The sequence below is a fragment of the Poecilia mexicana genome, unplaced genomic scaffold, assembly GCF_051168715.1.
Source record: "Poecilia mexicana isolate PSO_F unplaced genomic scaffold, ASM5116871v1 scaffold_7, whole genome shotgun sequence".
Taxonomy (NCBI): Eukaryota; Metazoa; Chordata; class Actinopteri; order Cyprinodontiformes; family Poeciliidae; genus Poecilia; species Poecilia mexicana.
In genome coordinates, this window is record NW_028263376.1 from 11,895,531 (window position 1) to 11,919,795 (window position 24,265).

Below are 24,265 nucleotides of genomic sequence, written 5' to 3' on the forward strand. Positions count from 1 at the left end.
ATTGTTTACTTATTTTTCATCGTTTAGCTGAAGCCATAGTTTAAGGAGAAGTTATTAAACTATGAGAGGGTCTCCTTTTTCCAACGCTGTGAGTTGAGAGAAGAATGAGAAAGAGATTATTTGGCATTACTTGTTTGCCAAGACGCAGTAAAAACAGCCATCAATAATTGGAGAATATATGAAAACTGGATGTTTCACCATAACTCGTGCAAAGGCAAAACAGAAATTGTTTGGGGAGGCCAAGTCTTTGGTAGCAGCACTCATGGAGAAGAAAAGTCTGGCACATGCTAGTTGTTGTCGGCGGTTTGGACAAAGACGTACAGTTGCAAAACAGGAGACCTATGTTCATTTGATAAAAGAAAAGAAACCCACTGTACCCAATATGTATAACAAATGTCTGCTGGAAAGATGAAGAGAAATGTTAGACTTCAGCATTACAAGTCCAAGCCAACAAAAATGGCTTTATTACACCAAGATTAAAGTTTTGTAATATTGTAGTAGCGAACTAGATCAGGCAGAAAATCTGTGGTATCCTAACAGTAATAACGGTACATTGTCAGATCAAGATGGGTGATGCTGATCAACTGTTTTTATTATTTCTGCTATAACTGATGTATATTCACATATAAAATAAGTCAATAGAGTTTAGTTTGCAATTTTTATGTCTTTGTGTCATGAGGTAGATCGGAGGCGGCTGGTGAGAGAAAAAGTAGATCTTGCGCTCAAAAAGTTTGGGCACCCCTGGTCTGTTGGATCAAAAGCTGGTTCATGTAAAACATCTGTTTATGGGTGTGCACTAGGTTTTTGTCATTTCGCTACATTTTTCTCCCTAATAGTTCTTTTCAGTTTTGTTTGTGCAGGATGTATCACATTAAGTGACAGTGGAAAAAGGTTGTAAAGACTTTATAACGGCCTATTTTATCAGGGGTGTGTACAGTTTCATATCCAGTGTTTTAGTCTAACAATGTTCCCTGTGGAAAACTCATGAATCATGAGTCATATTCAAACACGCCTTGCATCTTCCAATGAGAGCGTACTTGCAACTAGATCTAATTTTTTATTTTTTTTATTTTTCCCTTCCATGTTTGGCTGCAGAGGGCTTGCACATTGTTAACCTTGTGTTTCAAATAGCAGCATTAGCACCAAACATGTGGCAGCCAACCAGAGACACTGAGGGGTTGGGCTGACGTCACGACAGCAAAACGCTTCCCCTTTGATGTCGGCCAGCATCGAGGGGCTGCGGCGGTCAAAGCGAATTAGGGTTGGAGCGAAAGGATTTGGACGATTGCCGTGCCAAAAAAGGTCACAGTGGGGAAATGAGTAAACTACAGTCGGGAGGGGCCGGGAGGCCATATTCATCTGTTTAGGCAGAGATGAGGCAGCTAAAGAAGGGAAAGGCCAGTTTGTCTGTGTCATCATCCACATCTGCCCAAACCGCTCACAAATGATAAACCTCAACTTACGGAGCACAACAGTAATCTCCCTCTCACATGAGCATCCGTACCGTAAGATCGGAGCGGACGTTTCTAGGCCTCTTGAGTTTGCTTTAGTGTCTCTTGTTGTGACTTGTGGGAGAGGCTGGATGGGCATTACCTAAAGCAATGATGTTGTGTGTCTCGTGTTGTTTGGATACAGCCAGTAGACTGAGACATGAGCAGATTATAGCAGAGATGGTTTGGTTTAAAAAAAAACACAACAAAATAACTGGGAGAAAGATGACACCTAGCGTGTTGTTGCTGAGTTTTCCTTTCTGGCCACATTGTCCATCACTGTGGAAATCCCAAGAGTTGCTGAAGAGATCGGAAAATCGATGTTGGCTATTCATGCATGGACCTAATCCTCAGATTTGCTGCCATTTAATCTGTGGTTATGGCTGGGCTCTTATGGCGCTAATGCTGTCAAACAGATGTCCCTGCTCAGTCACCCAGGTGAGGCTGCACCTGGTGACTCCATTCAGCCCTGACAGTAGGTGGCCCACAGCAGGTTACATATTGCACTCAGACGGCCACTGTTACGTAAAAACTCTGGAAAGAGCAGCACGGTTACATCTAAAGACACCAGTTGGATAAGGTGTTGATGGTGTATCTGGGCGGTTGTTCTATTTATTTCCTTTAAATGTTAGACAACAGTATTGTATAACCCGCTTTGTTGGCTGCTTGAAAGTTGGCGTAAGATCCTCGGGGCATGACGACCTTGAGCAAAAAAATGCAGCTGCTTCACATTATTTACACAAAAAAATTACAAGAATTTAAAACGGGATCAAATTTTTTATTTATTTTTTTGTCTTTGGAAAAGAATAGCAACAATTATTTCTACCAATGCTGGGATAAAGGCATGTTATCTACAGCAATGATGCATTTGTTTGCTGTTTTGAATTAATGTGTAGACTGATGCTCAAGATGCACCCAGCAGCAACATTTGGAAGCTTTTAATTGTTTAATTTGTAATTAAAATGGCATTTTGAAAGCCGTTCTATACCTTCGTCAACAACGAATGGAAACCTCTTCGGTGTTGCAACAATCCATGTTTATTTACTCCCACTCAGCCTTTGCTTGAACTCAGAAGGCCTCATTGTCATCACCCTAATCTTTAGCTTCTTGCACAGATTCTGGAACACTAATGTTGTGACAAGTTATTTTTAGTTTTAGAATCATTTGCTTTTTAATTATTAGAAAGGCTGTCTACTCCAGTATGGCTAACCAGTTCGCTTGGTCCGTGATCAGCTGGATGGATACAAAGAGTTAACGAAGCCTACAAAGACGCCATCAGTGTACAACAGTTTAAAAAAAAAGCAGAAGAGGAGCCTTACTAACTGCTGACCCTACAAATCCAAAGCCAGCCTCTGAGTTGTCTTCTCCACGCTCCAGAGAAAAAAAATGAGAAGAGAAGTAAGAAGTATCTGCCAGCAAAAAGGCAAGGTTTGCAAAAAAAAAAAAAAAAAGGGTGAATGAATATATTGTTGTAGATGACCAGACCATTTCTTTAAATCATAGTATGAGCTTTATTTGACTTTTGGAGCTTTTAAAGACTCAGCAATCCCCGTTCCCTCTGCAGGACTGGTACCTATCTTCCTGCAGTCAATGGGTGACCTAAAGGCCTAAAGTCATCAGGGATTTTTCCTCTCAAATATTACTTGGCGAACAGTTATTTATTTTTATCTGTCCTGTGGGGGAAAAAAAAAGAAAACTTAGTTGAATGGTGCACATTATATTTTCAAGCGTGGCCTGTCTATTACAGGAATAAAGGACTCTTTAGTTGTGGTTTATTGGTATACTGTCGTCTCATAACCTGGAGGATTTTTCTGTTTTTGAAGATTTTCAGTTTTGCAGGGAAACACGGCTCTAACTTTAGGCTGTTTTTCAGAGTTTGATGTTTTATTGGACTGTAAACAAACAAAAAAAATCAGTTGATCTTGAAAGTAGGACAGAGATTTTATATTTTTTTAAAGAGAAATTTGGCATCTGGTGAGAGCTTTATGAAATGCGTATTCCTAGTGTTACTGTCTTTTCGATAACGGGGGGGAAACATTACATGCAGATATCGGTGCACGGTGGTGATACAGATGAGCCTGAACCCGTCTGCTGCTGTTTGAAAACGCATTTCTGGGACTTCAGATGATGACGATCAAACGAAGCTGACTTGTAAATATTTGCTAAAATCAAGCTGCGAGTCTTTTCCAATCCAATTATGGCATTGTTGCGTGATTACGGGCTCACATTCAGGACCGAGTTGCACAAACATTGACATCCTCATCTTTGCCGTGTCTGAAATTGCTTACAGTAACACGTACCGGTTGCGCGTGCGTGAGCGTGTGCTCTTTGTTTCTGCCAGTTAAAGAGAGTAAATGCAGGGAATCTCTCAGTGTGCGGATGCTGAATGTGAAATGTGAAATGTCAATGTTATTGAACAAGTGCTCCGAGGCAGAGCTGTGATGTTTTTATTTCCAAGCTCTTGTAGAGCGAGGCAGAGAAGAGAGAGCTCATGGGATAATGGGGGAGGTTCAGGGGTGGGGGGAAAAGTGAGTGTGTGTGTCTGTTACAGTGTGTGTTGCAGGTGCCTGTATCTGTGTGTATCCAGAGGTTTATTGAGAACAGGTAGAAGAGTTCAGGCTCTGAATAGCAGCTCGCAGTTTCCTTATTGAAAATGACACTGTGAATGTGGCTGTGTTGTGATATATGTATTTTTTTTTTCGTGCATCTTAGTGACGTTCCGCTGCTACAGTCTTTGCAGAATATGCCAGCCGTCTTCACCCAGCCATACACCTCTACTGTCAGTCTGTTCTCACCTTGTTTGTTCCATTTGCACATCGTTCATGGTTTTTTTTTTTTTTTTTTTCCTGCTCCAGTATTTCTCTTGCAGACTGTCATTGTGTCAATAGTCGTTTGGATGCAGCCTGACAGCGAGGTAGGACCTGAATGCAGTCAGGATTGGAGAACAATGGCTCTTGATGCAGAGGCAATGACTGATGTGAGGCTTTTTGCTCTGTCCCAACCAGGGCTGCACAATAACAGGATAATATGCCAACTTGCAATATTATTGTTGAACGCTGCATATTTATTCCCAAACACTCCTTTGGAATGCAAAAAAAATTGCACATGCTAATTTTTCAGTCATGGAAAAATTAGCATGTCCAAATTCTCGTGTACATGCTAATTTGTGTTTTTTAGATTTTTTATCTGGTCTTCTTTATGTTTATGCATCTATTAATGACGATACCTTGCAGAAGTATTTGCAGCGTTTGAACATTTTGTCATGGTACAACTACCATTTCCATTTTTAATGAGCCAGTGGCCTCCGAATTGATTTGACTGGGACAAAATCGCCAAGTTGAAAGCACTCAGAGGCCATCTTTTTTTTTTTGTTTTATTCATTTAACATTTTTGTTGTGAATCTTTTTTTTTTTTTTTTTTTTTTTACCTGCTCAGCACCAAATTGGCATGCAATATTGAAATGACACAAAGAAGAAAAGAAAAATGTTCTCAAACCTTAGGCTTAATAAAAGAAAGTTGTACAGTTTCCTAATATTTTGAATATTTTCTATTATGTTCATGTAGATACTGTTTTTGTTCGTCTGCTCCTAGCAACAAAATAAGAGAACTATCTTTGAAAACACTTATGGTATGTATTTAGCCTGCCTTAGTTGTTGGGTGCGCCTATGTCAGTTTTTAGTAAAAAGTACTGTGTCATTAAAATAAAAGCAAAAAAAAAAAGTGGATAATAGAAGAAAAACACTTTGTCTTGTACATAACATTTTCCATTTACAAAACTGTAAATTTGTGATTGAAAATCTCAGACAAAAAGTTTCCATTTGGATCAGCTCCATTTGCTCGAGTACCATTTGTACCATTCCTAAACTGCGTCCAGGGACCACAGAAAACCATTCCAAAAGCCGCAAATGGCCCCCGAGCTGCACTTTGGACCCCCCAGGGCTCCACGAACACAGAGCAGTGCATTGTGTGGTGGAAAGAAAAAAAAATAAAGGCCATAAGCACACCCATTTGGAGTCTGCCACAAGTCATGTACTGGACACGGTGAACATGTGGAGGAAGATCTGACGAGTTTAAGTCAGAACTTTTTGATATACGTCCGACTTAATGTGAAGAGGGAGGCAGCTGTTCGATCCGCAAATCTGGTGTTGATAGAATAGTGGCGTAAAAAAAAAAAGAAAAAAAAAGAAAAAGGAACAGTCGACAGTGGAATAAATCCATGAGAAGTCCTCTTTACCCAGTCAGATGAGACCAAAATCAAAGATTTTCTCCAACACTCATAATCCTCCACTGGCATACAGAATACACCGTCCCTAATGTGAAACATGGTGTTGGCAGCACCATGCTTTGGGGATGCTTTTCCTCAGGGAAGCCTGTCACTCATTTAGTTTGCTTTATAGAGTGGCCCAGTTAAAGTCTGACCTAGTTCAGACTTTGGAGATGCTCTCCATCCAATTCGATTGATATTGCTAAAGCTTGTTTGAAATCCTTCTCGTATTTTTGCTTCCGCTTCAGCACACAATACGCTTTGTTAGTGAGTCACGAAATCCAAATGAAATGCACACTCTTCCACACCGGCCTCATTTTTTTGCTACAGTTTTATTTATTACTTGCTAACTTCCCGTTTGATTATTTCCCTCCCTTCCCGGTTTGTATTTTGGAGGCAGGAAAGTGCTTTGATAACACCAGCACATATCTGAAATTTCTGCAGCAGCAGCTTGAGGACCCAGCCACAATGCAGATGAGGCTGAGTTTCAAAGCCGGCTAGCAGGTTACTTAATGAGTTCGGTAATTGGCTCGCCGTGGCCTCCGCGCATCCCTGCCCTCCTGCTGCTGACGTGTGCAGGAACAGAGAGACATTCGTTCCTTTTCTTTCCGTTTCCTTCCTCAGCCCATCCGTTCGTCTCCCTCCGTCCGTGTTTCATGAGCAGGATCTAATGTCGCACCCAAGCCTCCTGTGGAAATGCCACACTGTTTATGTTCTAGAGAGGCAGCTACGATGCAGCTTTTCCCCACACAATATGTAAAATAAACAGCGCTCTTCTGTTTCTCACCCACTCACTTCACCGGGCTGCTTTCTCTTTAAAAAAAAAAAAAAAACACTCCCTCTGCAAACACAGGCCGTCTTTCACGTCTGATACTTGGTATGGACGTATTTGCGAGGACTTCACAGAAAGCTGCCGCTCAGTTACTCTTGAGTAGCAAGTCTGTGTGGTCATAGTAGATTTTTCTCTTAGTTTATTTCTGTCTAGACAATAAAAGACGAGAGCTAGCAGGCGCGTAGGCGTCAATTTGCCATGTCATCATCATCATCTAATCCAAAATAAAATTCATTCCTTTGATTTCAAGATTCTCCTTTTCAGTCATACCCAAGTGTCTGGGTGGCCTTATTTGCAAATCCCATTTAATCTCATAATAACCCAAATGTGCTAATTAATGAGGCGGTCAGGAGTTGGATCGGTTGTGGCTCAAATAAGGTTGCCACTTCAGTCTGGCAGGTTTTTTTTTTTTTTTTTAGAGGATGTTTAACTGGGATCAGTGCCAGTGCCGCTCACTAATATAAGGAAGATTCTGGCTAAGGAGTGATCTTACCACCTTCCTACTGATCCCATTAGTCCTGCTTTGAAGTCTGCAAAGTTGTAAGTAAAGCCATCATGAATTACAAAATGTAGTTGCCTCCTGCTGCCATACGCCTGCCAAGCTTCACCCCCCCTATCTACTCCCTCAGTGTAATAGTTGATTCTGAACGCTGTCAGGGTTGGAAGGCCAAAGCACAGCTAAGTGGCTCCTCTTGACCCCAGTGCTGATCTCCAAACTGTCTGCTCTGACTGCACACAGACTTGCAGTTTAGCCATTCGGACCTGCAGAAAAAAAAAAAAAAACAGTCTAATCTTCTGATGCAGCCTCAGCACTGTGACTGTCTGCTGCCTCCACATCCTTTCTCTCGGTTTCTCGCTGCATCCAGTGCTGACACGCTGAGCCCGTACGTCTGTCTATCAGATTACGCCGCTCTTATTCATCAGGGTTCGAATGCAGCCTGGAAAACTCTGGAAATTGACTCCCTAGCTGATTGTTTAAAAGCGGTGTGCCTTCCTTTTCCCCGCTTCATTCCTCCTCTCTGCTACTTACTTCTGTTGTGTGTGGCGTTTATTGTGATCACGTGCAAAGTGAGGATTTTCAGAGCTTTCCGTTCGTTTTTAGGTAACTGGATTGACTGAACGCCACTTTAACAGAGCCACACAAACACAAAGACTGATCCATTACCTGCTTTGTAATGGGATTCTTCAGGACACCAAGTAAATAAATAAAAAAAAGAGTAATTTCATGCATTTAATCAGATTTATTTTATTTTATTGATAGCAATAATCTACTTCCTCATCCTTGTTTTAACCTTTTCTTCCTCACTCCTTCATACCCTTCCATGGCTTCCTCTTTTTTTTCCTCCAACTTCTCCTTTCGTCCTTGTTTTAATCCTCCCTGTCCTTTTTTTTTATTACGAATTTACTTCATTAGTTAATTTCTTTGTTCCTTTCTTCTGTCTTTAGTTTCTTCCTTTCACCCTTCCTTATTACTTCTGGCCTCACTTCATTCTTTGTTTATTCATTGCTTCCTTCCCTGCTTCCAGCCTTCAATATTTCCTTTTCTCTGTCCTTTGCTCCTGTTTTTTTATGCCCCAGTTGGTCCCGTTTCTTTCTTTCCTTCCTCACTTAATTCCCTCTTTCCTTACTAAGCTACTTCCTTTTTTCCTTCCTGTTTTTTTTTCAGGTTTTTCTATCTACTGTAAAAATATTTACCATAAATCCATGCCGGTTTTTGTATTCAGCCTTTAGCTGTAGCGAACGAAGCGCTCTGGAGAGCCTGGAACCGTCCAGAGCAGCGGCCTCCAACTCCAGTCCTCCAGAGCCGCTGTCCTGCACCTTTTGGATTCATCCCTGCTTTTCAACACACCTGAACCAAAAACCTGAATTACCTCCTTGGCATGTCAGCAGTGTTTTGCAAAGGGCCTGGTAATTAACCATTCATTGGATTCAGGTGCGTTGGAGCAGGGATGCAACCAAAAGCTGCAGGACAGCGGCGCTGGACGATTGGAGTTGGAGACCGCTGGAATAAAAGTCGTAGAAAGGGAGAAGGGTGAATAATGTGAGGTGGAAAATATTCCAAGGTGTAAAAAATGTGTCTTGAACCACTCATGACTCGTTGATCATCACCGTCTGTGAACTATATTTCTACTTTGTTAGCAGCGTGAGCAGAGAGGAAGTGATTGCTGAATAAAAATCTGCGGTAAAACAGAAAAAGGACACAACACTGAACCTACACACATCAAGGATTGTTGTGTGTGGAGGTAATGTTGTGTCTTTCAGCCTCAGCCCCCCCGTACTCCCCCGTCACCCCAAATTGAACAAAGCTGCACCCCCGCTCTCTGTCCACAGGGTGGCAGCGTGTGGAGGTGAGACCACTTTGTGCCTTGTGTGAAATGGAGCAGTCAGTGGTTATCTGAGTGCATTAGCCCGGAGACAGTAACCACACAATACTTACACACCCCAACTGCCACTCTGTCTCATGCTTTCAGGCCCTCATATGCTTAGATAACGCCCGACCACGCTTAATCACTGTGCTTCTGTACAAGCAGAGGATTTTTTTTTTTTTCTTCTTCTTCTTCCTTCGCCGGACTCAGACACATGTACTGTTTGTTTATCCTGCTCGTGTCTTTGTTCACAAAAAGGACTTGCCCGAAATGTAAACTTCCTCCTTTGCACCGCAGCGCCCCGTCTGTCTCTCTTCGTTTGGGCCTCCTGGAAGTACATACAGTCTCATTCCTCGGAGCCTGTTCTCTCTGTGCAGCTACAGCAAGCTGAACTGCTCTTTTATTCTGATGAATGAGGCCCTGTTTGGCCTGGAGAATCAGCACACAGACAGTCCATGTGAGAGAATGTCTGTGGAAAATCAGGGGCTTTAGGGAAACACTATCTGAAGTAATCCATGTGTGCATTTGTTTGCAACTCATTCTGCTCATTTCTTTTAAGCTTTTTACAGCTTCCGTCTCGCAAGCCAGATCTTTTTTAAAACTGTAGGGCTTTAGGAAAATCTTGTTCCCCGTATAGGTGTCGTAGTCTCATTATATTACGCTAAGGCTTTGTTGTGTTTTGGAAGAAAAGGGTTTTCGATCAATTTATCTCGCGGTGGCAGCTGCGTCCATCTGGAGTAAGGTTTACTTTAAAAAAAAAAAAGAAAAACAAACTCTAGATGACAAAATGGCAGCTGCGTTTGAGTTTTACTCTCCTGAGTAGCTTGTGTAGCTTGGCAAAGAGATTAGACATATGTAGCCTACAAGTGTCTTGGTTTTCAGCGTTGCGGAGCTGCCAAATGTGACTGTGAATAGCTATGTAAACAAGATAGCTATGTGACGGTAGACCTTGCACTGATTGCCTTAAAGTGAAACACTATTCCTCAGCTTCGCTTGCATTTTTACTGCTGTGTTAATGACGGCAAATAAAGGCTTGCTCGGTAGCAGCTCGCTCAGAATATGTTTGGATAGCGCGTCTTTGTTCTCACAGGTTGGGTCTTTGATGAGAGGATATTGCTATGCTTTCTTTAAATTTGTGCTTAAGTGATACCAATGTCTTCCAAATGCATTTATAGGCTTTGAACTTTTTCCACATTTTCATGTTACAACCAGAGACTTCATTGTACTTTGTTGGGATTTTATTTGGTAAACCAACACAATGTTTAACCCACAGCAGTTAAATGGAAGGAATCTGTTTAAAGTATATGCATAAAGTCCATAAATCTGGGTTTGCATGGAAGAGGGGCAAGAAGACAGGCTTGGACTCGAGGCTGGTGTTTCCGAAAACCAAGACCGAATGTTTAGAGTTTGACTAATTATATTTGAAAACATTGGGGTTTGTTTGTTTGGTACACCACTAAATGCAAAAATGAATTAATAAAACCTTTAATTACTCAGCCAGAACTGAGTGCTGTGGGGATGATTTTGTTACCAGGGATTTCGAAACACTTCATCTTCCAATTTGACAGAGTTTCAAATATTTTGCAAAAAAAAAAAAAAGTTTGAAAAATGTCACTGTCTAGATGTGGCAAAGCTGGTAGAAATTTCAGGGTTTCCCTCAGGGTATTGTAAGCCTGGCAGGCCACCAGGCTTCTCTTGTGCCCCCACCAGGCTGAGTGTTGCTTATTTATTTAAGTCTTTTTAAAATGTCTGTATTTCTTAAGACCTTACAGTTGGGCTTCAGGTATTAATCTTCCAATTTTTCAATAACACATAATTATCAAGTGATATTTCCAAATTTCCTGTCAACTTTAAACATTTTTTAACTCAAAAGCACAACAGGCTGCTAGATAAATGACTGCCCTAGCACCCAACCACCGGGCTTAGCAAGGCTTCAGGGCGAAACCTTGAATATGTATCCCTCACAGCTGCAATTACAGCAAAATGTGATCCGTACAGACTCATAGGGGGCTTAACCCACATGCAGACCATATCCTTTAAATGTTTATCTGTAAAAAAAAAAAAAAAAAACCTGTGGAAAGCATGTGTTTTTGTCATTCCACTTCACAATTATGTGCTTCTTTGCATGAGTCTTATCAAAATAAAACCCCAATGAAATTAAGGTTCGTGTTTGTGAATCGTGAAAAACATTTCGGCAGATTTATGAAAAGTCCTTAAAGAATAAATTAAGCAAACACTTCCTTGAGTGATTTCCTTGAGTAACTTTCTGAGGAATTGAATAGGATTGTTTTATAGTTTCCCCTTTTCTCCCGACCCCCTCCAGGCAAACTGTCTTGTTTTAATTAGTCGTGTTGAGGCCTATTTTTCCCTCAGATTCCCCCCCCCCCAACTTGTAAAGTGCTCCCTTTAAGGTTCTGTGAAGGCTAAAAAGGGCAACGAATGATTTGAAGTCGGTCTTGCCTGCCAGCAAGAGAAAGGGGAGGGACGGCGTATGAGGAACAGTAACTTCTAACAGCGCTCACACAGAGCCTTTGTTCTTTATGGATATAGTACGTGTGGCTGCTTTAAAGCCCCCATCTGGAAAACCACTGTTCCTACTCCTAATACAAGAAGAGAGGCTGCTTCAGATAATGCCTGCATGAAGTCCAATCGAGCACAGTCATTTCCCCCCCGCTTTTTATGATATTTCTGCACCAGGGAGGTGAGCGTGTTACACTTTAGAGATTTAGTCATGTGTTAAACTTGAGCTACTGACTTACAACCTCCCTCACCTACTACCAAGCACCACCATCAAACCTAACCCGCTTTTTGGTTTACAAGTCTCTTGTCCTCTCCCAAACCCCTCTTCACATTAACTCGTCCACTCACCCCGGTGAATGTATTAAATTAACTTACTAGATACGAGTGCTTAAGAGGCCGAGTCCTCCGAGGCTTGCCAAGTCTCTCTCCTCTCAGTTTTGGCTCAGTCATCCGTGTCACTTTTTTTTTTCTCTCCCCCTGTTGTTTCAGCTACTGGCTGACTTATTTGTATTGCTGAGCACTTTTACTGTTGGCTCCCATGCTTGCTCCATTTGCCTCCTCTAAGTGACCTGTGTGGGTTTTTTTTTTTTTTTTTTTTTTTCTTCTTCCTCCTCCGTCGAGAAATCAGACTAAAGCAAATCGTTTGTGTCAACCAAGTATCCATTTTTAATGAGTTTACGTGTCTGCAAGGGCACATGAGGTGTGGAAGGATTAGACAGACAAGGTATGGGGATAGTTGGGGTTTTGTTGTTTTCTTTGCCTTGATTACATTTTTCATTGTAATAAGTGATAACTGAGTAAATTCAACCAGTGGTTTTCCAAATGATTATTTCACTTATGAAGGGGGAAAAAGCTATTTAACCAACTTGTGCCTATGTGACAAGTAGTTTCTCCCTAAACCTAACAATTGAATTACAGCAATTCATCTACATCTTGAAGAAGCAAATCAGCTCCAGATCTTCACACTGCCATCGTTATGTTTAACTGGCGGCCAATTTGCAGATTATGTCCCCCAAAAATCTCGGTTATCAATATGTTTTTCAGTAAATTTAATATAAGCCTATATGTTCAGCAGTAGTTTTTGACCTTTAAACTCTTTCGTAGAGGACATTTTTGCCAAATCTATTCGTCTTATTGCTCAATAATAAACTTGATCTGAGATCAATTAGGCCCGCAGTCGCTAATTCACTCTTAAAATTATTTTGTCTCTTCTTTGTGAGGTTCCATGTTTTCTCTGAGTGGATAACGACTCTCCATGTGGTTCTCTGGTCTTGTAACTATTTCCAGACTAACGGATCCCAATGACTGTGTTTCTCATCATGTCTTTAGATCGATGCATGGTGTGCTTCTTTGTGAGTTTTTTTTAAATTTTTTATTATTATTTTTAACATTTGGTCGGACAAGTTCTGGTTTCTCCATTCTACAGGTCAGGCCTAAAAATGTACAGTTTTGTGTACATTCAGGTTAACGTTCTCTGCCATCGAAATGCATTTGATGACCTGAGCTGAAACAAATAGTAAAATACATATGCAAATGGGCAAATGCTTTTTGACAGAACTGTGGATTAATTTACCTGCGCTTTTCACGATGCATCTACCCGTGCGGTTATTTCCTCTTAAAGGGAAGCGTTCTTTTTAAACTGATGAGAAAAGTATTTTCCTTTCTCCAAAGAGCTCACAGCCCTGTTGGATTTAATTTCCCTTGAATTCAGAACAGAGAGCAGGTTAGTAGCATTTTTATTCTGTCAGGATCTGAAGCACAATAGCTGTAGAAGAAGGTGCTCAGGGGGAAGAAAAAAAAAAGGTATTGTGATGGCCTGTTTGAATGCAGAGCAGAATTGAATAGACACAGTCAGCTTCCCTGATACATGCTTAGGCCTGTAGAATGTGGAGTGCTTTGCTTGTAACTGCACCGGTTGTCTTCTTTCATTATCGGTTAATGGTGCCCAACTTGACAGAGCCATGTGATAAACAGAGGAGCTGTGAAATCCTGGAGGTGGAGTTCTCGTCTGCCTGATAATGGGATCTCATCTGCTAGGGAAGGGAAGCCTCCCCCTCCAGCCAATCCAGCTTTGCCGTGCATAGCCCTCAGAGAGGATTCGCAGCACTCGGCGCGCTTCGCTGATGCCCCGAGCTCGGCGAGTGTCTCGCGTTGTCCTGTAAACGCTGGCGTTTGACTCTTCTTCTTTAAACATTTGGTGGTAAACTGTCAAGTCGTGCATTAGAAGTCGAGATGGATGTGCATTTGCACCTCCTTATCAGCCTCGAAGCCTTCGAATGGTTGTGTAGCCGAGGAACGGTGTCCAAACTGTGTGTGGGTGGGAGTAAATATCATAAACGTTGACCTTGTGAAATGTATACATACTGTGATAAGGGAGGTGCAACGGCTGCTGCGGTGTTGGGTTACTGTGTGAAGGTTGGGGGGGGGGGCAGTACGACTTCTCTGGACATTTTGCCCGTAGAGCTGGAGGGAGGTTTTAGCAGCACACAGCAGAAGCCTTACCACCCCCAGCGCTGCTAAAGCAAAGACGACCCAACGTGGTTTGTAGCACAATGAAGCCCCCTCCCTCCCTCCATCCCGTCCTCAACTCAATTTCTATTGATCCTCACTGCCCATCTCTCCTGCTGCCCCTGTTTGGCTTAGTGCAAAAAAAAAAAAAAGAGCCCACAGCACCAGACTATTTGCTTTAGTTAATTGGATTCTGACAGCGATCCAATATCACGCTTAAGACGATGAAAATGTGTCAAGCTACTAGCTTGGTTTAATGAAAATTATCCTTTTAATTTATAAGTTAAGAGAGGCCATCTTTGTTTTGCCGCTCTCACTTCTACATGTGTGGCGAGAGTTCTTATTACAAAGTCGAAACAATCTGGAGTTGTTGATAGTCTGCCGTTCTGATCTTTTTGCCCCTTCACCATTTAGTATTTTTTGCAGTGGACTTCTTTAAGTGGAGCTTGGGATTATTGGTACGATGTTTGACACCTGATGACTTAAAAGCAATTTCATCATTAAACAGTATCGGAAAATATCGTTGAATGATTCCAACAACAAATAACATCTACCATAAAAAGGTTGCTTAGAGTTGTTAAAGGTCCGATCAGGTGTCCTAATCTTTTATTTCTATACAGCTGTCTGACCCAAGCAAAATAAATGGGTTGTAATACAGTTTTCACACAATTATCTACAGTTAAAATCTGTTTAATTACCAAAGTTATGGTTTTTTTTTTAAATCATTAATATCATGGTCGAGAAGAAAGTTGAGCCGATCCCTTAAACCTATTACATTTGGTTTTTGATAGCTTTAGATTTTGTTTAGCATGTTACTTCATACCCACTTTGACAACCTATGAGTTACGTAGGATTATAACATTTCCTACTTTACTGTAAGAAAATGTGAATCTAATAATTTGATATCTCTCCCCCAAAACCATTACAGTTTGATGATTTTCCATAGTCCTTTACATTTCATTAGTCAACTGTACCAAATGGAAATCATAATAACTGGTCGTTGTGTGTAATCCAAGATTTCAGAAAATAATACAGATATATTGAATATATTATGTGAGATTTGAACAGTTTTATCTCTTTATTGTTGGACGACGTAGCTCACTTCCCAGGGTGCCATGGCCTGGGGGGCGGCACAGACACTCGGCAGCAGCAGCAACAACAAAAAAAAAAAAGGTCACTTCCTTTTACGGCTTGTCCAATCAATTTAGAGTTGATGCTCCCCTCTGTTTCACACACTGTAAATATTGTCATAACTGCAGGAAAAGATGATATACCTTGACTTGCTGTTGACACTACAGATGGAATCTAAAGTGGCAGACTAGTTGAGCTACCTGTATCGTAAACCATAACACCTAATGTCTCGCAGGTTATTATTTTTAGGGCGTGGTAGAAGGTTCTCACCCAGAACCGCTGCTGGCTGCCTGGCTGCCGTAAAACAAAAGCAGCACAAAGACTGGAAAATAAGTGTGATCAAAATCCAACGTGAAGTGCAGGCTGTTAAAATCAGCCTCCCAAATATGGCTAATGAACTATAGTCACATCATCATCCCTGCTTGTTCCTGCCTTTTTAATGGGTGGGGTGACTAATTAATTCATTGTACAAAAATGCAAATGAGATGCACAAGCCTGATCCACTCGCCTCCGTCTCAGTGTGTTTTCCCCCAGAGGTGCATATAATAATGTTTTCAGATTTAAACCAGCGACCTGCTCTGATATGCAGTTATTTATACATTAAAACACGTCATTTCCGTGCAGGGGGGGGGGGAAACATATTATAATCTATTAAGGCTTTCACGGCTCTCTTTGTCTCGCCCTTGTGTTTCAGTCACATTCCCATAAGCGTTATCATTGATCCGCTGATGATGATGATGATGGTCGACCAGGCCACTTTGCCTCATGCAGTTGCACACAGCCCTTCTTCCCCATCAATCAACAGCCCCATTGACGTCCACCTCCCCCCCCCACCTTCACCTCCACCCCCTTTTGTCCCCGACGATTATTTTAAATCCACTCCATGTTTTTGTTTCACTCTGCTTCTTTTCCGCTTTTTCTCCATTTTTTTTTTTAAACAAAAGTGCATTCGGTGTGATTCTCCTTCACTAGTGTGTGGATAAAGAAAGACTAGGTCAGCCATGTGGATGCGTCTGTTGAACAGCTGAAGAGGAGGTGGTGGAGGCGAAGGAGGAGGAGGAGGGCATACAGAGACGAAGGGAGCGATAGGGAGAGTGTGTGTGTGTGTGTAGGAAAGAGGGAGAACAGACTGGGGGGAAGCAGTGTGTGTGTGGTGTGAGTGTATGTGTGTGTGTGTGTGTGTGGAAAAAGGAAGCAGAGCCTGTTAACGGAGAACTCGCTGGTTTCCTACCGCTCGGAACAAGCGCCGTGCTACTTTTCATGTGGACGCTATCATCGACGGCGACAACAGCGCGGCCGAAGGCGGCAGGAGCGGCTCCGAGGGCGGCCGAGCTAGCGTTGCAGCGCCCGTTTCCTCGGTTATTTCGGACGTGAGCAGTCTATCAGTGAAGTGAAACCGTCTTTTGTTGAAGCAAGTAGTACTACTCGCCTGCCTGAGCCCCCCTTCTCCCCCGTGCGGGCTGCGTTTTTTTTTTTTTTTTTTTTTTTTAAACACGGGATTTAAAAACACACAAAGTGTCCAGCTTCCCCTTGTCTTTCGCCGGTTCTTGGATTTTTACCATATTCCGCGGGTCAAGGATCGTGTTTGTTTTTTTTGTTTTTTTCAACTTGTTTGCAGCGGTCTTTGGGACTCCCAAGAATCAGCAGACTGGCGGGTGAGTTAAAAAAAAAAAGAAAAGAAAAAGAAATGATTGCAGGATAGTTTTGTTTGAGGAAGGTGGAGCAATGTGTGGGTGATAGCCGGGTTAACACTTGTAGTTTCAGTCAGAAGTTTCCTAAATTTGTTTATACCCGGAGGAGGAAGCGTGAGTGACCTGGAGTCAAATGTTTTGAGTGCTCTGGGGAGCTGAAAGTTGGCCGCACTGTTGTAAAACTTGGCTGTAGACTGTGGAGCTCCCTCAGTGACCTGGCTGCTCTGTAATAGCGTTTTAATAACTGATAGGTTGTGCTGTGTGGAGAATGAGGTAAGCATGACGACCTCTCTGCCCTGAGGACTACTTTAAAGGAGGCATGTTTGCAGAAAGTGTTGTCAAAACAGTTTCACCAAAGTATTAAAAGTCTGTTAAATTAAACTGGGGGTCACGAATGCAGGTTAAAGACAAAATGAATTAGTCCCACTCTGACAGATTTAGGTTTAGTCATGTTGTTTTTTTTTGTTTTTTGTTTTACTTACCCAAAATGTTTCTTCTGACTGGGTGTAATATTAACGTTTTTGAGCGACTCAGCGAGAGTTCCGACTTGAATCAAAGAGAATGTGTGATTGGAGCTAAAGATTAGGGTGATGGCAAGTAGACAATTCCAACCTCAAAGACTTGGAGCTCATTGCTAAGGCTAAATAATTAAAACACCAGTGGAAACATGCACAACTCTGGGTTTAATTGGCACTGAAAGGTTTTCCTTTTTCTAATTGAGAAGGGTATAAATATGACTTTTTCTAATTGGAATGTTAATAAAAACAAAACTGACACTTTAAATTCAACTGTTATTTTTTTGATGATAGGTGAATCCGTCTCATTTCTAATCAGAAACAAAGTATTTTGTTTCATAAAAATCATTTTAAACCTCAATCTGTAAGGAGAATGAATAATTTTGGACATGCTTGTAAGTTATGACCCTCCTCAAAATAAACAATCAAAACATTGCCACAAAACGTCCAAATCTAAATGTTGCTCATTTTTATCTGCGCATAGTTTTATAATCCCTTCCGACTCTACTTTTGTAACTATAAAGAAACCATTAAATCGAAAATAATAAAGTGATTGTGCTAGTAAATGTTTGCTGGAGTCATATAACCACATTTCTTTAGAGTGAACTAAAAGTCACTCGTCTCTCATTCCCTTTGAAATAAAACTTTTCGGCCAGATCCTGAAATTTAATTGGGCACGCATGTTCTCGCATATTGAATCAATTATTTTTTTTTGTTTTTCTGCCTATATGTGGTTGATTTAAGAAAGTCCCCAAGTCACATCCAGGTAAATAAAACGGCAATGGAAGAAAAATAAGGAGGGCAGCAGCAACAGTGCTGTCTGTTCCTCCCCCACCCAGGGTGAGGCCCCTCTTAATGAATGGGACTATCAATTTGAGTTTTCTGGTGTCATAACACTGTAAAGATGGAAAATAGCTCGGTTTCTTTCTTTTTAATGTGGCTAGGGAAGTGTGGGTGTGAGATCAGCTTCAAAAAGATCCAAACTGTTGAAGGGCCAAATTAACTTGAACCCCCCCGCTCCCCCCCTCCACTCCTCTCCCCTTCTCAACCCCAGAGGCTATGAACTCTGGCATAAGCACATGCAGCTCTCGTTCTGTTTGTGTGTGCTTGGTGATGGTGGGGGTCCTAGTCTGTTGTTGAACAGAGCAGGAGGGAGGAGGGGGACGGTTGGCTGGAGGGATATGGATGTATGTATGTGCTTGGGTGTGTGTTTTAGGAGCTTAGGATTTAGTCGCAGTCTACAGTTATTTGTCTAAAAGACGGCTTATGTGGTGTTTACGGGTCGCTGGGAAGAGGGAGGTGGGCTTGTTTACCTAAATAACTGCAAACAGATCCATGTTGTGTATGGAGTCATGAGCACAAAGACAGCTTTCCACCTGACAGAGATTCAAATGAAGACAAGAGGAAGTGGTTAACTCTTTCAAATAAAACGGCTGCTTCCTAAATTCTTGCCTCACTACTAAATGGGCTTGGATATAGCTCTGCTAATTGCTAGGAGCTAATCTCCTCTATTCCCACTTTATTCTCTCTCTCTCTCTCTCTTTTTTTTTTAAGCTCCTTTATTAGCCGAGAGGTGACCTCTGCTGTTGATGATTCAGATGTGAGTAATGCAGGTTGAGTGGGATGAATGGTGCAATAAAGACAGTGAGAGGCTGGGATTCTCTGCCTTTCCTCTTCTTGGTAGTTTACACACCTTTTCGGAGTCATGTGGATGAGAACACGTCACACTGTGTTGTTGAGCTGAGCTTCCAAGTAGGAAACGGCATCGTTTGCTTTTCTCGCTGCGCCTGTGACGGCTCCAGATCAATTTGCACCTGTGCTACTGCTGCGTACTCAGGCTTTCCCGTTTCAACCTCGGCCTTCTTCAGTTACCATAAAAAACTGTTTTTTACTGGAACCGTTTGTGTATCATTTTACTCCTCTCTGTGGTTCAGTATTCAGACTGTTATGAACTATGACAGATTGTGACTTTTGATCAAGCCAAAATAACTCAAAACTCATCTCCTGCTGGTATTAATTATGTATTGGAGTCTTGACGATGGGTGGATTACAGGAAATTACTAGATCCGTGGTTGACAAAAATGGTGTCAACCTAATTTATTATATTGAAATGTTTATTGAAAAAGAAAGAAACCATTAAAAATGTAAGAAATAACAGATCAAAATAATCATCACCTACTAAATCCACGTGGTGTGTGGACAGTGGGGCAGATAAAAACAAAATCCCTGCTGTTTAATGAACTTAGATGTTGCTTTACTAACAGGGGGAACTAATCCCTCCCATCTGCAGTATACGTTTGTTTTATTTGCTTCTGATTGGACGATTCCTCGGTTTCCTGGGGATACCTCTTCATTAATAAATGTGACATTACAGGCTGTGGAAGGTTAATAGAAGATCATCTACTTCTCGCACAGTTTAAGCGTGCGAGCGCTCACACAGCGTTAAAATTCATATAGATGTGAATTTGTCTGGTGCGTTCTCTGAATGAATTTTTCAGGCACAGAAAGGAGGAACTCAGCACCATGCAATATGGGGACGTTTTTATAAGGTCTTTTAGATTTGACAATTTTAAAGTTATTTTAAGTCCTACTCATAATTTGGTGTAAGGAGAAGTTATATCACTGCAATTAATATTATCTGTTTGCTAGTGTTTGTTTGTAACTGTGTTGATGTGATGAGTGATGCTAATCAGTCATCATCTATCATAGGACTGGTTGGGCCCAAACCAAAATAAATGGAAATTGTGTGTAATGTATGATGCTTTCAGCTGGTTTTAATGTTTGGAGCAGGCGTCTGCCAGAACGTGATTCTCACTGGATGATGAGCTTGAGTGAAAAGACCCTAGTTACTCATAATGGTTTTTAAAACACAAAAAGTAAACGGGGCATGATCTAACCGCTCTTATTTACAACCGAAAAGCAATAATTATTCCACCTGCCTGTAGTATGAAATAACACTGATTAATCACAGTAACAACAGCGTTTTATATATATATATATATATATATATATATATATATATTACATTTATTTAGCCATGTTGGTTTGGATAGCAGCTTATTTGACACACATGCTGCTAGCTGCTTTCCAGATGTAGTTTTGAATGGCGTCTGCTGAATGACTGTGTGAAAGCAGCACAATGATGTCATGTTTTTTTTTTGTTTTTTTTAAGTTTCCACATTAACGTGTGTTTTCTGCATTCGGGGAACTCTTACAAAGTTATATACAAGTGAAATAAAATCTAATGCATGTATTTTCTGCCGTTATTGCCAGCTCACGTGTTTCTTTTTTTTTAAAAAGACTTAATCTCTGCTATCTTAAAACACTTTAACAGTGTGACAGAAATCATTCCCGCTGCAGCTTCATCTGGATAACATGTAATCATAATCTCGGGCTGCCCTGCCACATGGGAAAACTTGCATAGCTTGTCCTTCTGAACTCATTTTAGAAATGGCATCCTCTTCCTCTGCAGCCCCCCCGCCCCCAGAGGTTAGGATATCCATTTAGTTTCACTTCTTGTGGACTGAATGAAATAGGAAGTGGTCAGCCCTCTTAATGGAGTCGTACACAGGAGTTTGAGTTGTTTTGCACCGTGGGATTTGTATGGCTCGAGAGTGCCGAGTGTTTCGCAGTGCAGCGGCTTTCAGAGGAGAATACGGCGGCCTAAATCTTAATTTACACACACACACATCCGTTCCCCCCTGTCTGTATCATTTCAATCATCTCTATTTGCAGAGCTTCGCTCCAGCGTTTTGTGGGAAATTAAATCCAGTGTGGAATTTGATCGGTGGGGTCCGAGTCCGCAGTCGGCGTTGTTGATTCATGTAAACCGATGTGGTGGGGTTGGGGGGGTGGGGGGGTGGAGTGAGAGAAACATAGCAGCGGCGTGAGTCACCCCTGCTTCACAAACACGAGCCTCGCCGCCGACAAGGTACGGAGCGCAAGTAAACATGCAGCTCACATACGGGGCGCGCGTACAAGTGTCACCTCTGAGGAATCAGAGAGGAGATATCAGGATCAAAGAGGCTGTTTCTGACCATGCGGAGGGGAAGAGACGCTTCATAGTGTGACGCCGTGCAACGGCTGTCTGGCTCCGCAGAGGTTGGCTCGATGTTTGACAGGGCATTGAAAAAACATTATTTAATCTGCTCGCATGATGGCCCTCACTGGGATTGCACCATGCCCCCCTCCTTCCCTCCCCCTTGTCTGGATGAAGGCAGCGGCTGGGTGGCAGAGTAACACTTTGAGGTTGTTGTTGTTGTTGTTGTTGTTTTAAACAGAATGATCTAACGTGTGAGGAATCGCAGAACGCTGAGTTGCATTTGATGCAGCGTCGCCAGGCCTCTTCTCATTTTCTCCCTAATGAGAAAGTCTGCCGGGGTCTTTATCGTTTCCATTTGGGGTAATAGACTGGATGTCTCTGTTGTCGTCCGTCGTAATTACAACGGCTCGACGCTGTTGTTTTTCGTAATATCCAACCTGAATGAAAGCATATAGACTCATTAAAAAGTCTATTTTTAGATCATAAACAAAAACCAGATTGATTGGTTTTTGTCAAAAAGCCATGTGGGGAATCACTGAGGAGACTCTATACTATTGTCTCCACCACTTCCATCCATCCCCCCCTTTCTAGAAACTCACCCCTGGTGTTGAAGTCTCTTCAGTTTTTTTTTTTTTTTTGAGACTGTATACGGGTTTCATCTCTAAATGGAACAAGCTCTCTCTGCACTTCGTGACCTATTGTCCTTGCAAATAGTCCATCGAGACATTTAGAGCACTTTAGCCACAGATGGACATGGTAACAATGGTAGCAACTGCTAAGGAGGCAGTACCCTCTGGTGGGTGACTACAGAAATGGAGCTTTCAGTGTTCATAGAAAAATCAGACCATTTTGCAGGAGGGGGACGATATCTTTAATTAAAATAAACCTCAGGAGCAAGCGGAGAGTTAGGAATTGGGGTAATTGAAAACCACCTCTCCAATCATCTGTGTCTGTACACGTTTAAAGCAGCTGAGCCCATCAGAGGGCCGTTTTCTCACATGTTGGGTTGGGGGTTGGGTGGGGGGTGTCTGTCCTTGTTAATTCAGTCATAAATAGTGTTCTCTGTGGATCCACCTGCTCTAAGCACCATCAGATCCCTGGATGTTTTTTTTTTTTCTTATAGAAACGTACCTGTGAAACAGTCAATCCCTTAATCTGACCCGAGCAGTGATTGACATTTGAAATACTGAAAAATCTGATGTTTTTTCTTGTTCATTAAATGCAACATGACTTCTTTTTGTCTTCTTTCGACCTGTTCTGCATCTTGATATTTTAATCTTAATAAGAGCAGGTTCGCTTCATTTTAGGGTGTGGGATCTTCCCCTTATATTTTATGAAGTTAAAGGTCTGATAGCATCAACTTCAGACAGCAAAGCAGACGGGCTGTCAGAATTGTAAGGGAAAGAAAAAAAAATCAAGAACAAAACTCACAATGTGTGGGAAACACGGAAAATGACAGCAAGACTGAAAGCAAGCCTAAAGTTAGATGTAGAAGAACACGTGGTTCAACAGGACTGTGAAGCAAAGGCTATTCATGAATCAAAACCAAGAAGATTCACCATTCTAAGTCGATGCATCAGCAATGCGTCAGCCGGCCATATGAACTATAAAAGACATTTTTGTAAGTTGAATAAAAAATAGATAAAGGTTCGGGACATCTTATAATTTATTGACCTTCTGTTAAACTGCTATTGATGTTATAGAGCCTGAAACACATTTGATTTTTTTTTTTTTACATGTGTAAATGTTCTTGGTTTAAAAAAAAAAAAAAGAAAAGAAAAGGTATCTATAAAATCCTAATTGGTGCTTCTCTACTTTTTCTCCTCCCCATTGACTCTCCTTTTAGCCTCCCGTTCTCGATATGAGGGTTAAACACTGCTGATGTCTGAGGGAGATAGTGACAGAACATAAATCATCATGTGCCAGAAAATTAAATTACTGCATGGCTGTCATATTTGGTTTTATTCACCAAATATGATGAATATGGTTTTACTTACTTAAAACCATGCAGGGTGGGCTATATTTTTTCCCCCCTCCCTCCCTTCCTCTCTGAACCCCACCCAGATGGCCGTTTTGGTTCAGATCACACATTCTGTCTCCATAACCGGTATTCAGGTGTCAACCTTTCAACCCCGCATCCACGGGAGAGTGGCAATCAAACGACATCACCGGGGGAAGTATTCACGCGGCTCGCTCACATCCTATTTTATCAAGTAAACATTTAATGTGTTTAAATGTACCACCGCTTTATTTATGCATAGAATCTGCTGTTAAGTCTGAATTATACATTAGCCGATGAATAATTCATCAGTGCCATTCCTTAATGATTACTTGCCAGGCGGCGAATGGTAATATTTGCTGATAAATTTGCCCATTGATCTCACTTGTGTGTAACCAGGCTTGCAGAGATGATGTGTGCTCCATTTTGTTTCAAGTATCTCTCCCACCCCCCTCGTCTTTGTTTTACAAGATGTACTGAATAGCAAAGCTAATTGTCAGGTTTCCTTATTTAAAAAAAAAAAAAAAAAAAAAAAAAAAAAACCTCCTTTAAAGATGAGAAGTGAGCCCAAAGGAATTGGCTCAAAATGGATCCAGCCTGGATTTCTTGAGCGGATGGCACTTGGTGCTTCTCTAATTTCTCCTAATAACTCAGGTTTCTCTGTTAATACACTCTTCTTGCTGCTCTCGGAGCGAGTTGTTCATCCTCAAACCTCAACAGATCAAGGTGCAATTACATTTTTGTCTTTGACGACCCGCAGCTGTTTCGCAACAAGCGGCGCATGCTCGTCGAGACACAGTCAGTCGAGCTGGTAAGTGAGACCCTGCCGGACGGAGGCTCTCCCGTTAATGCAGCGTCTTCATTCGGTCTCGACAGCTGCACGAAGATTGGCACATTATGACGCTCC

General features: G+C 41.7%; 1 protein-coding gene across 3 annotated transcripts in view; it reads left to right on the forward strand.

The window, feature by feature from the left end:
- Nucleotides 1-24,265, forward strand: part of rerea (arginine-glutamic acid dipeptide (RE) repeats a) — a 181,554-nt gene that overhangs the window by 36,996 nt on the left and 120,293 nt on the right. Inside the window, exon 1 of one of the 3 annotated variants that reach the window (XM_088007061.1) lies at nt 16,007-16,766. The exons of 1 other annotated variant lie outside the window; for it this stretch is intronic. The gene's annotated coding sequence lies outside the window, so the exon portion shown is untranslated. Of the gene's footprint in view, nt 1-16,006; nt 16,767-24,265 lie in introns of those variants that run through there. One more of the 3 variants, XM_088007059.1, reaches the window with a different exon arrangement.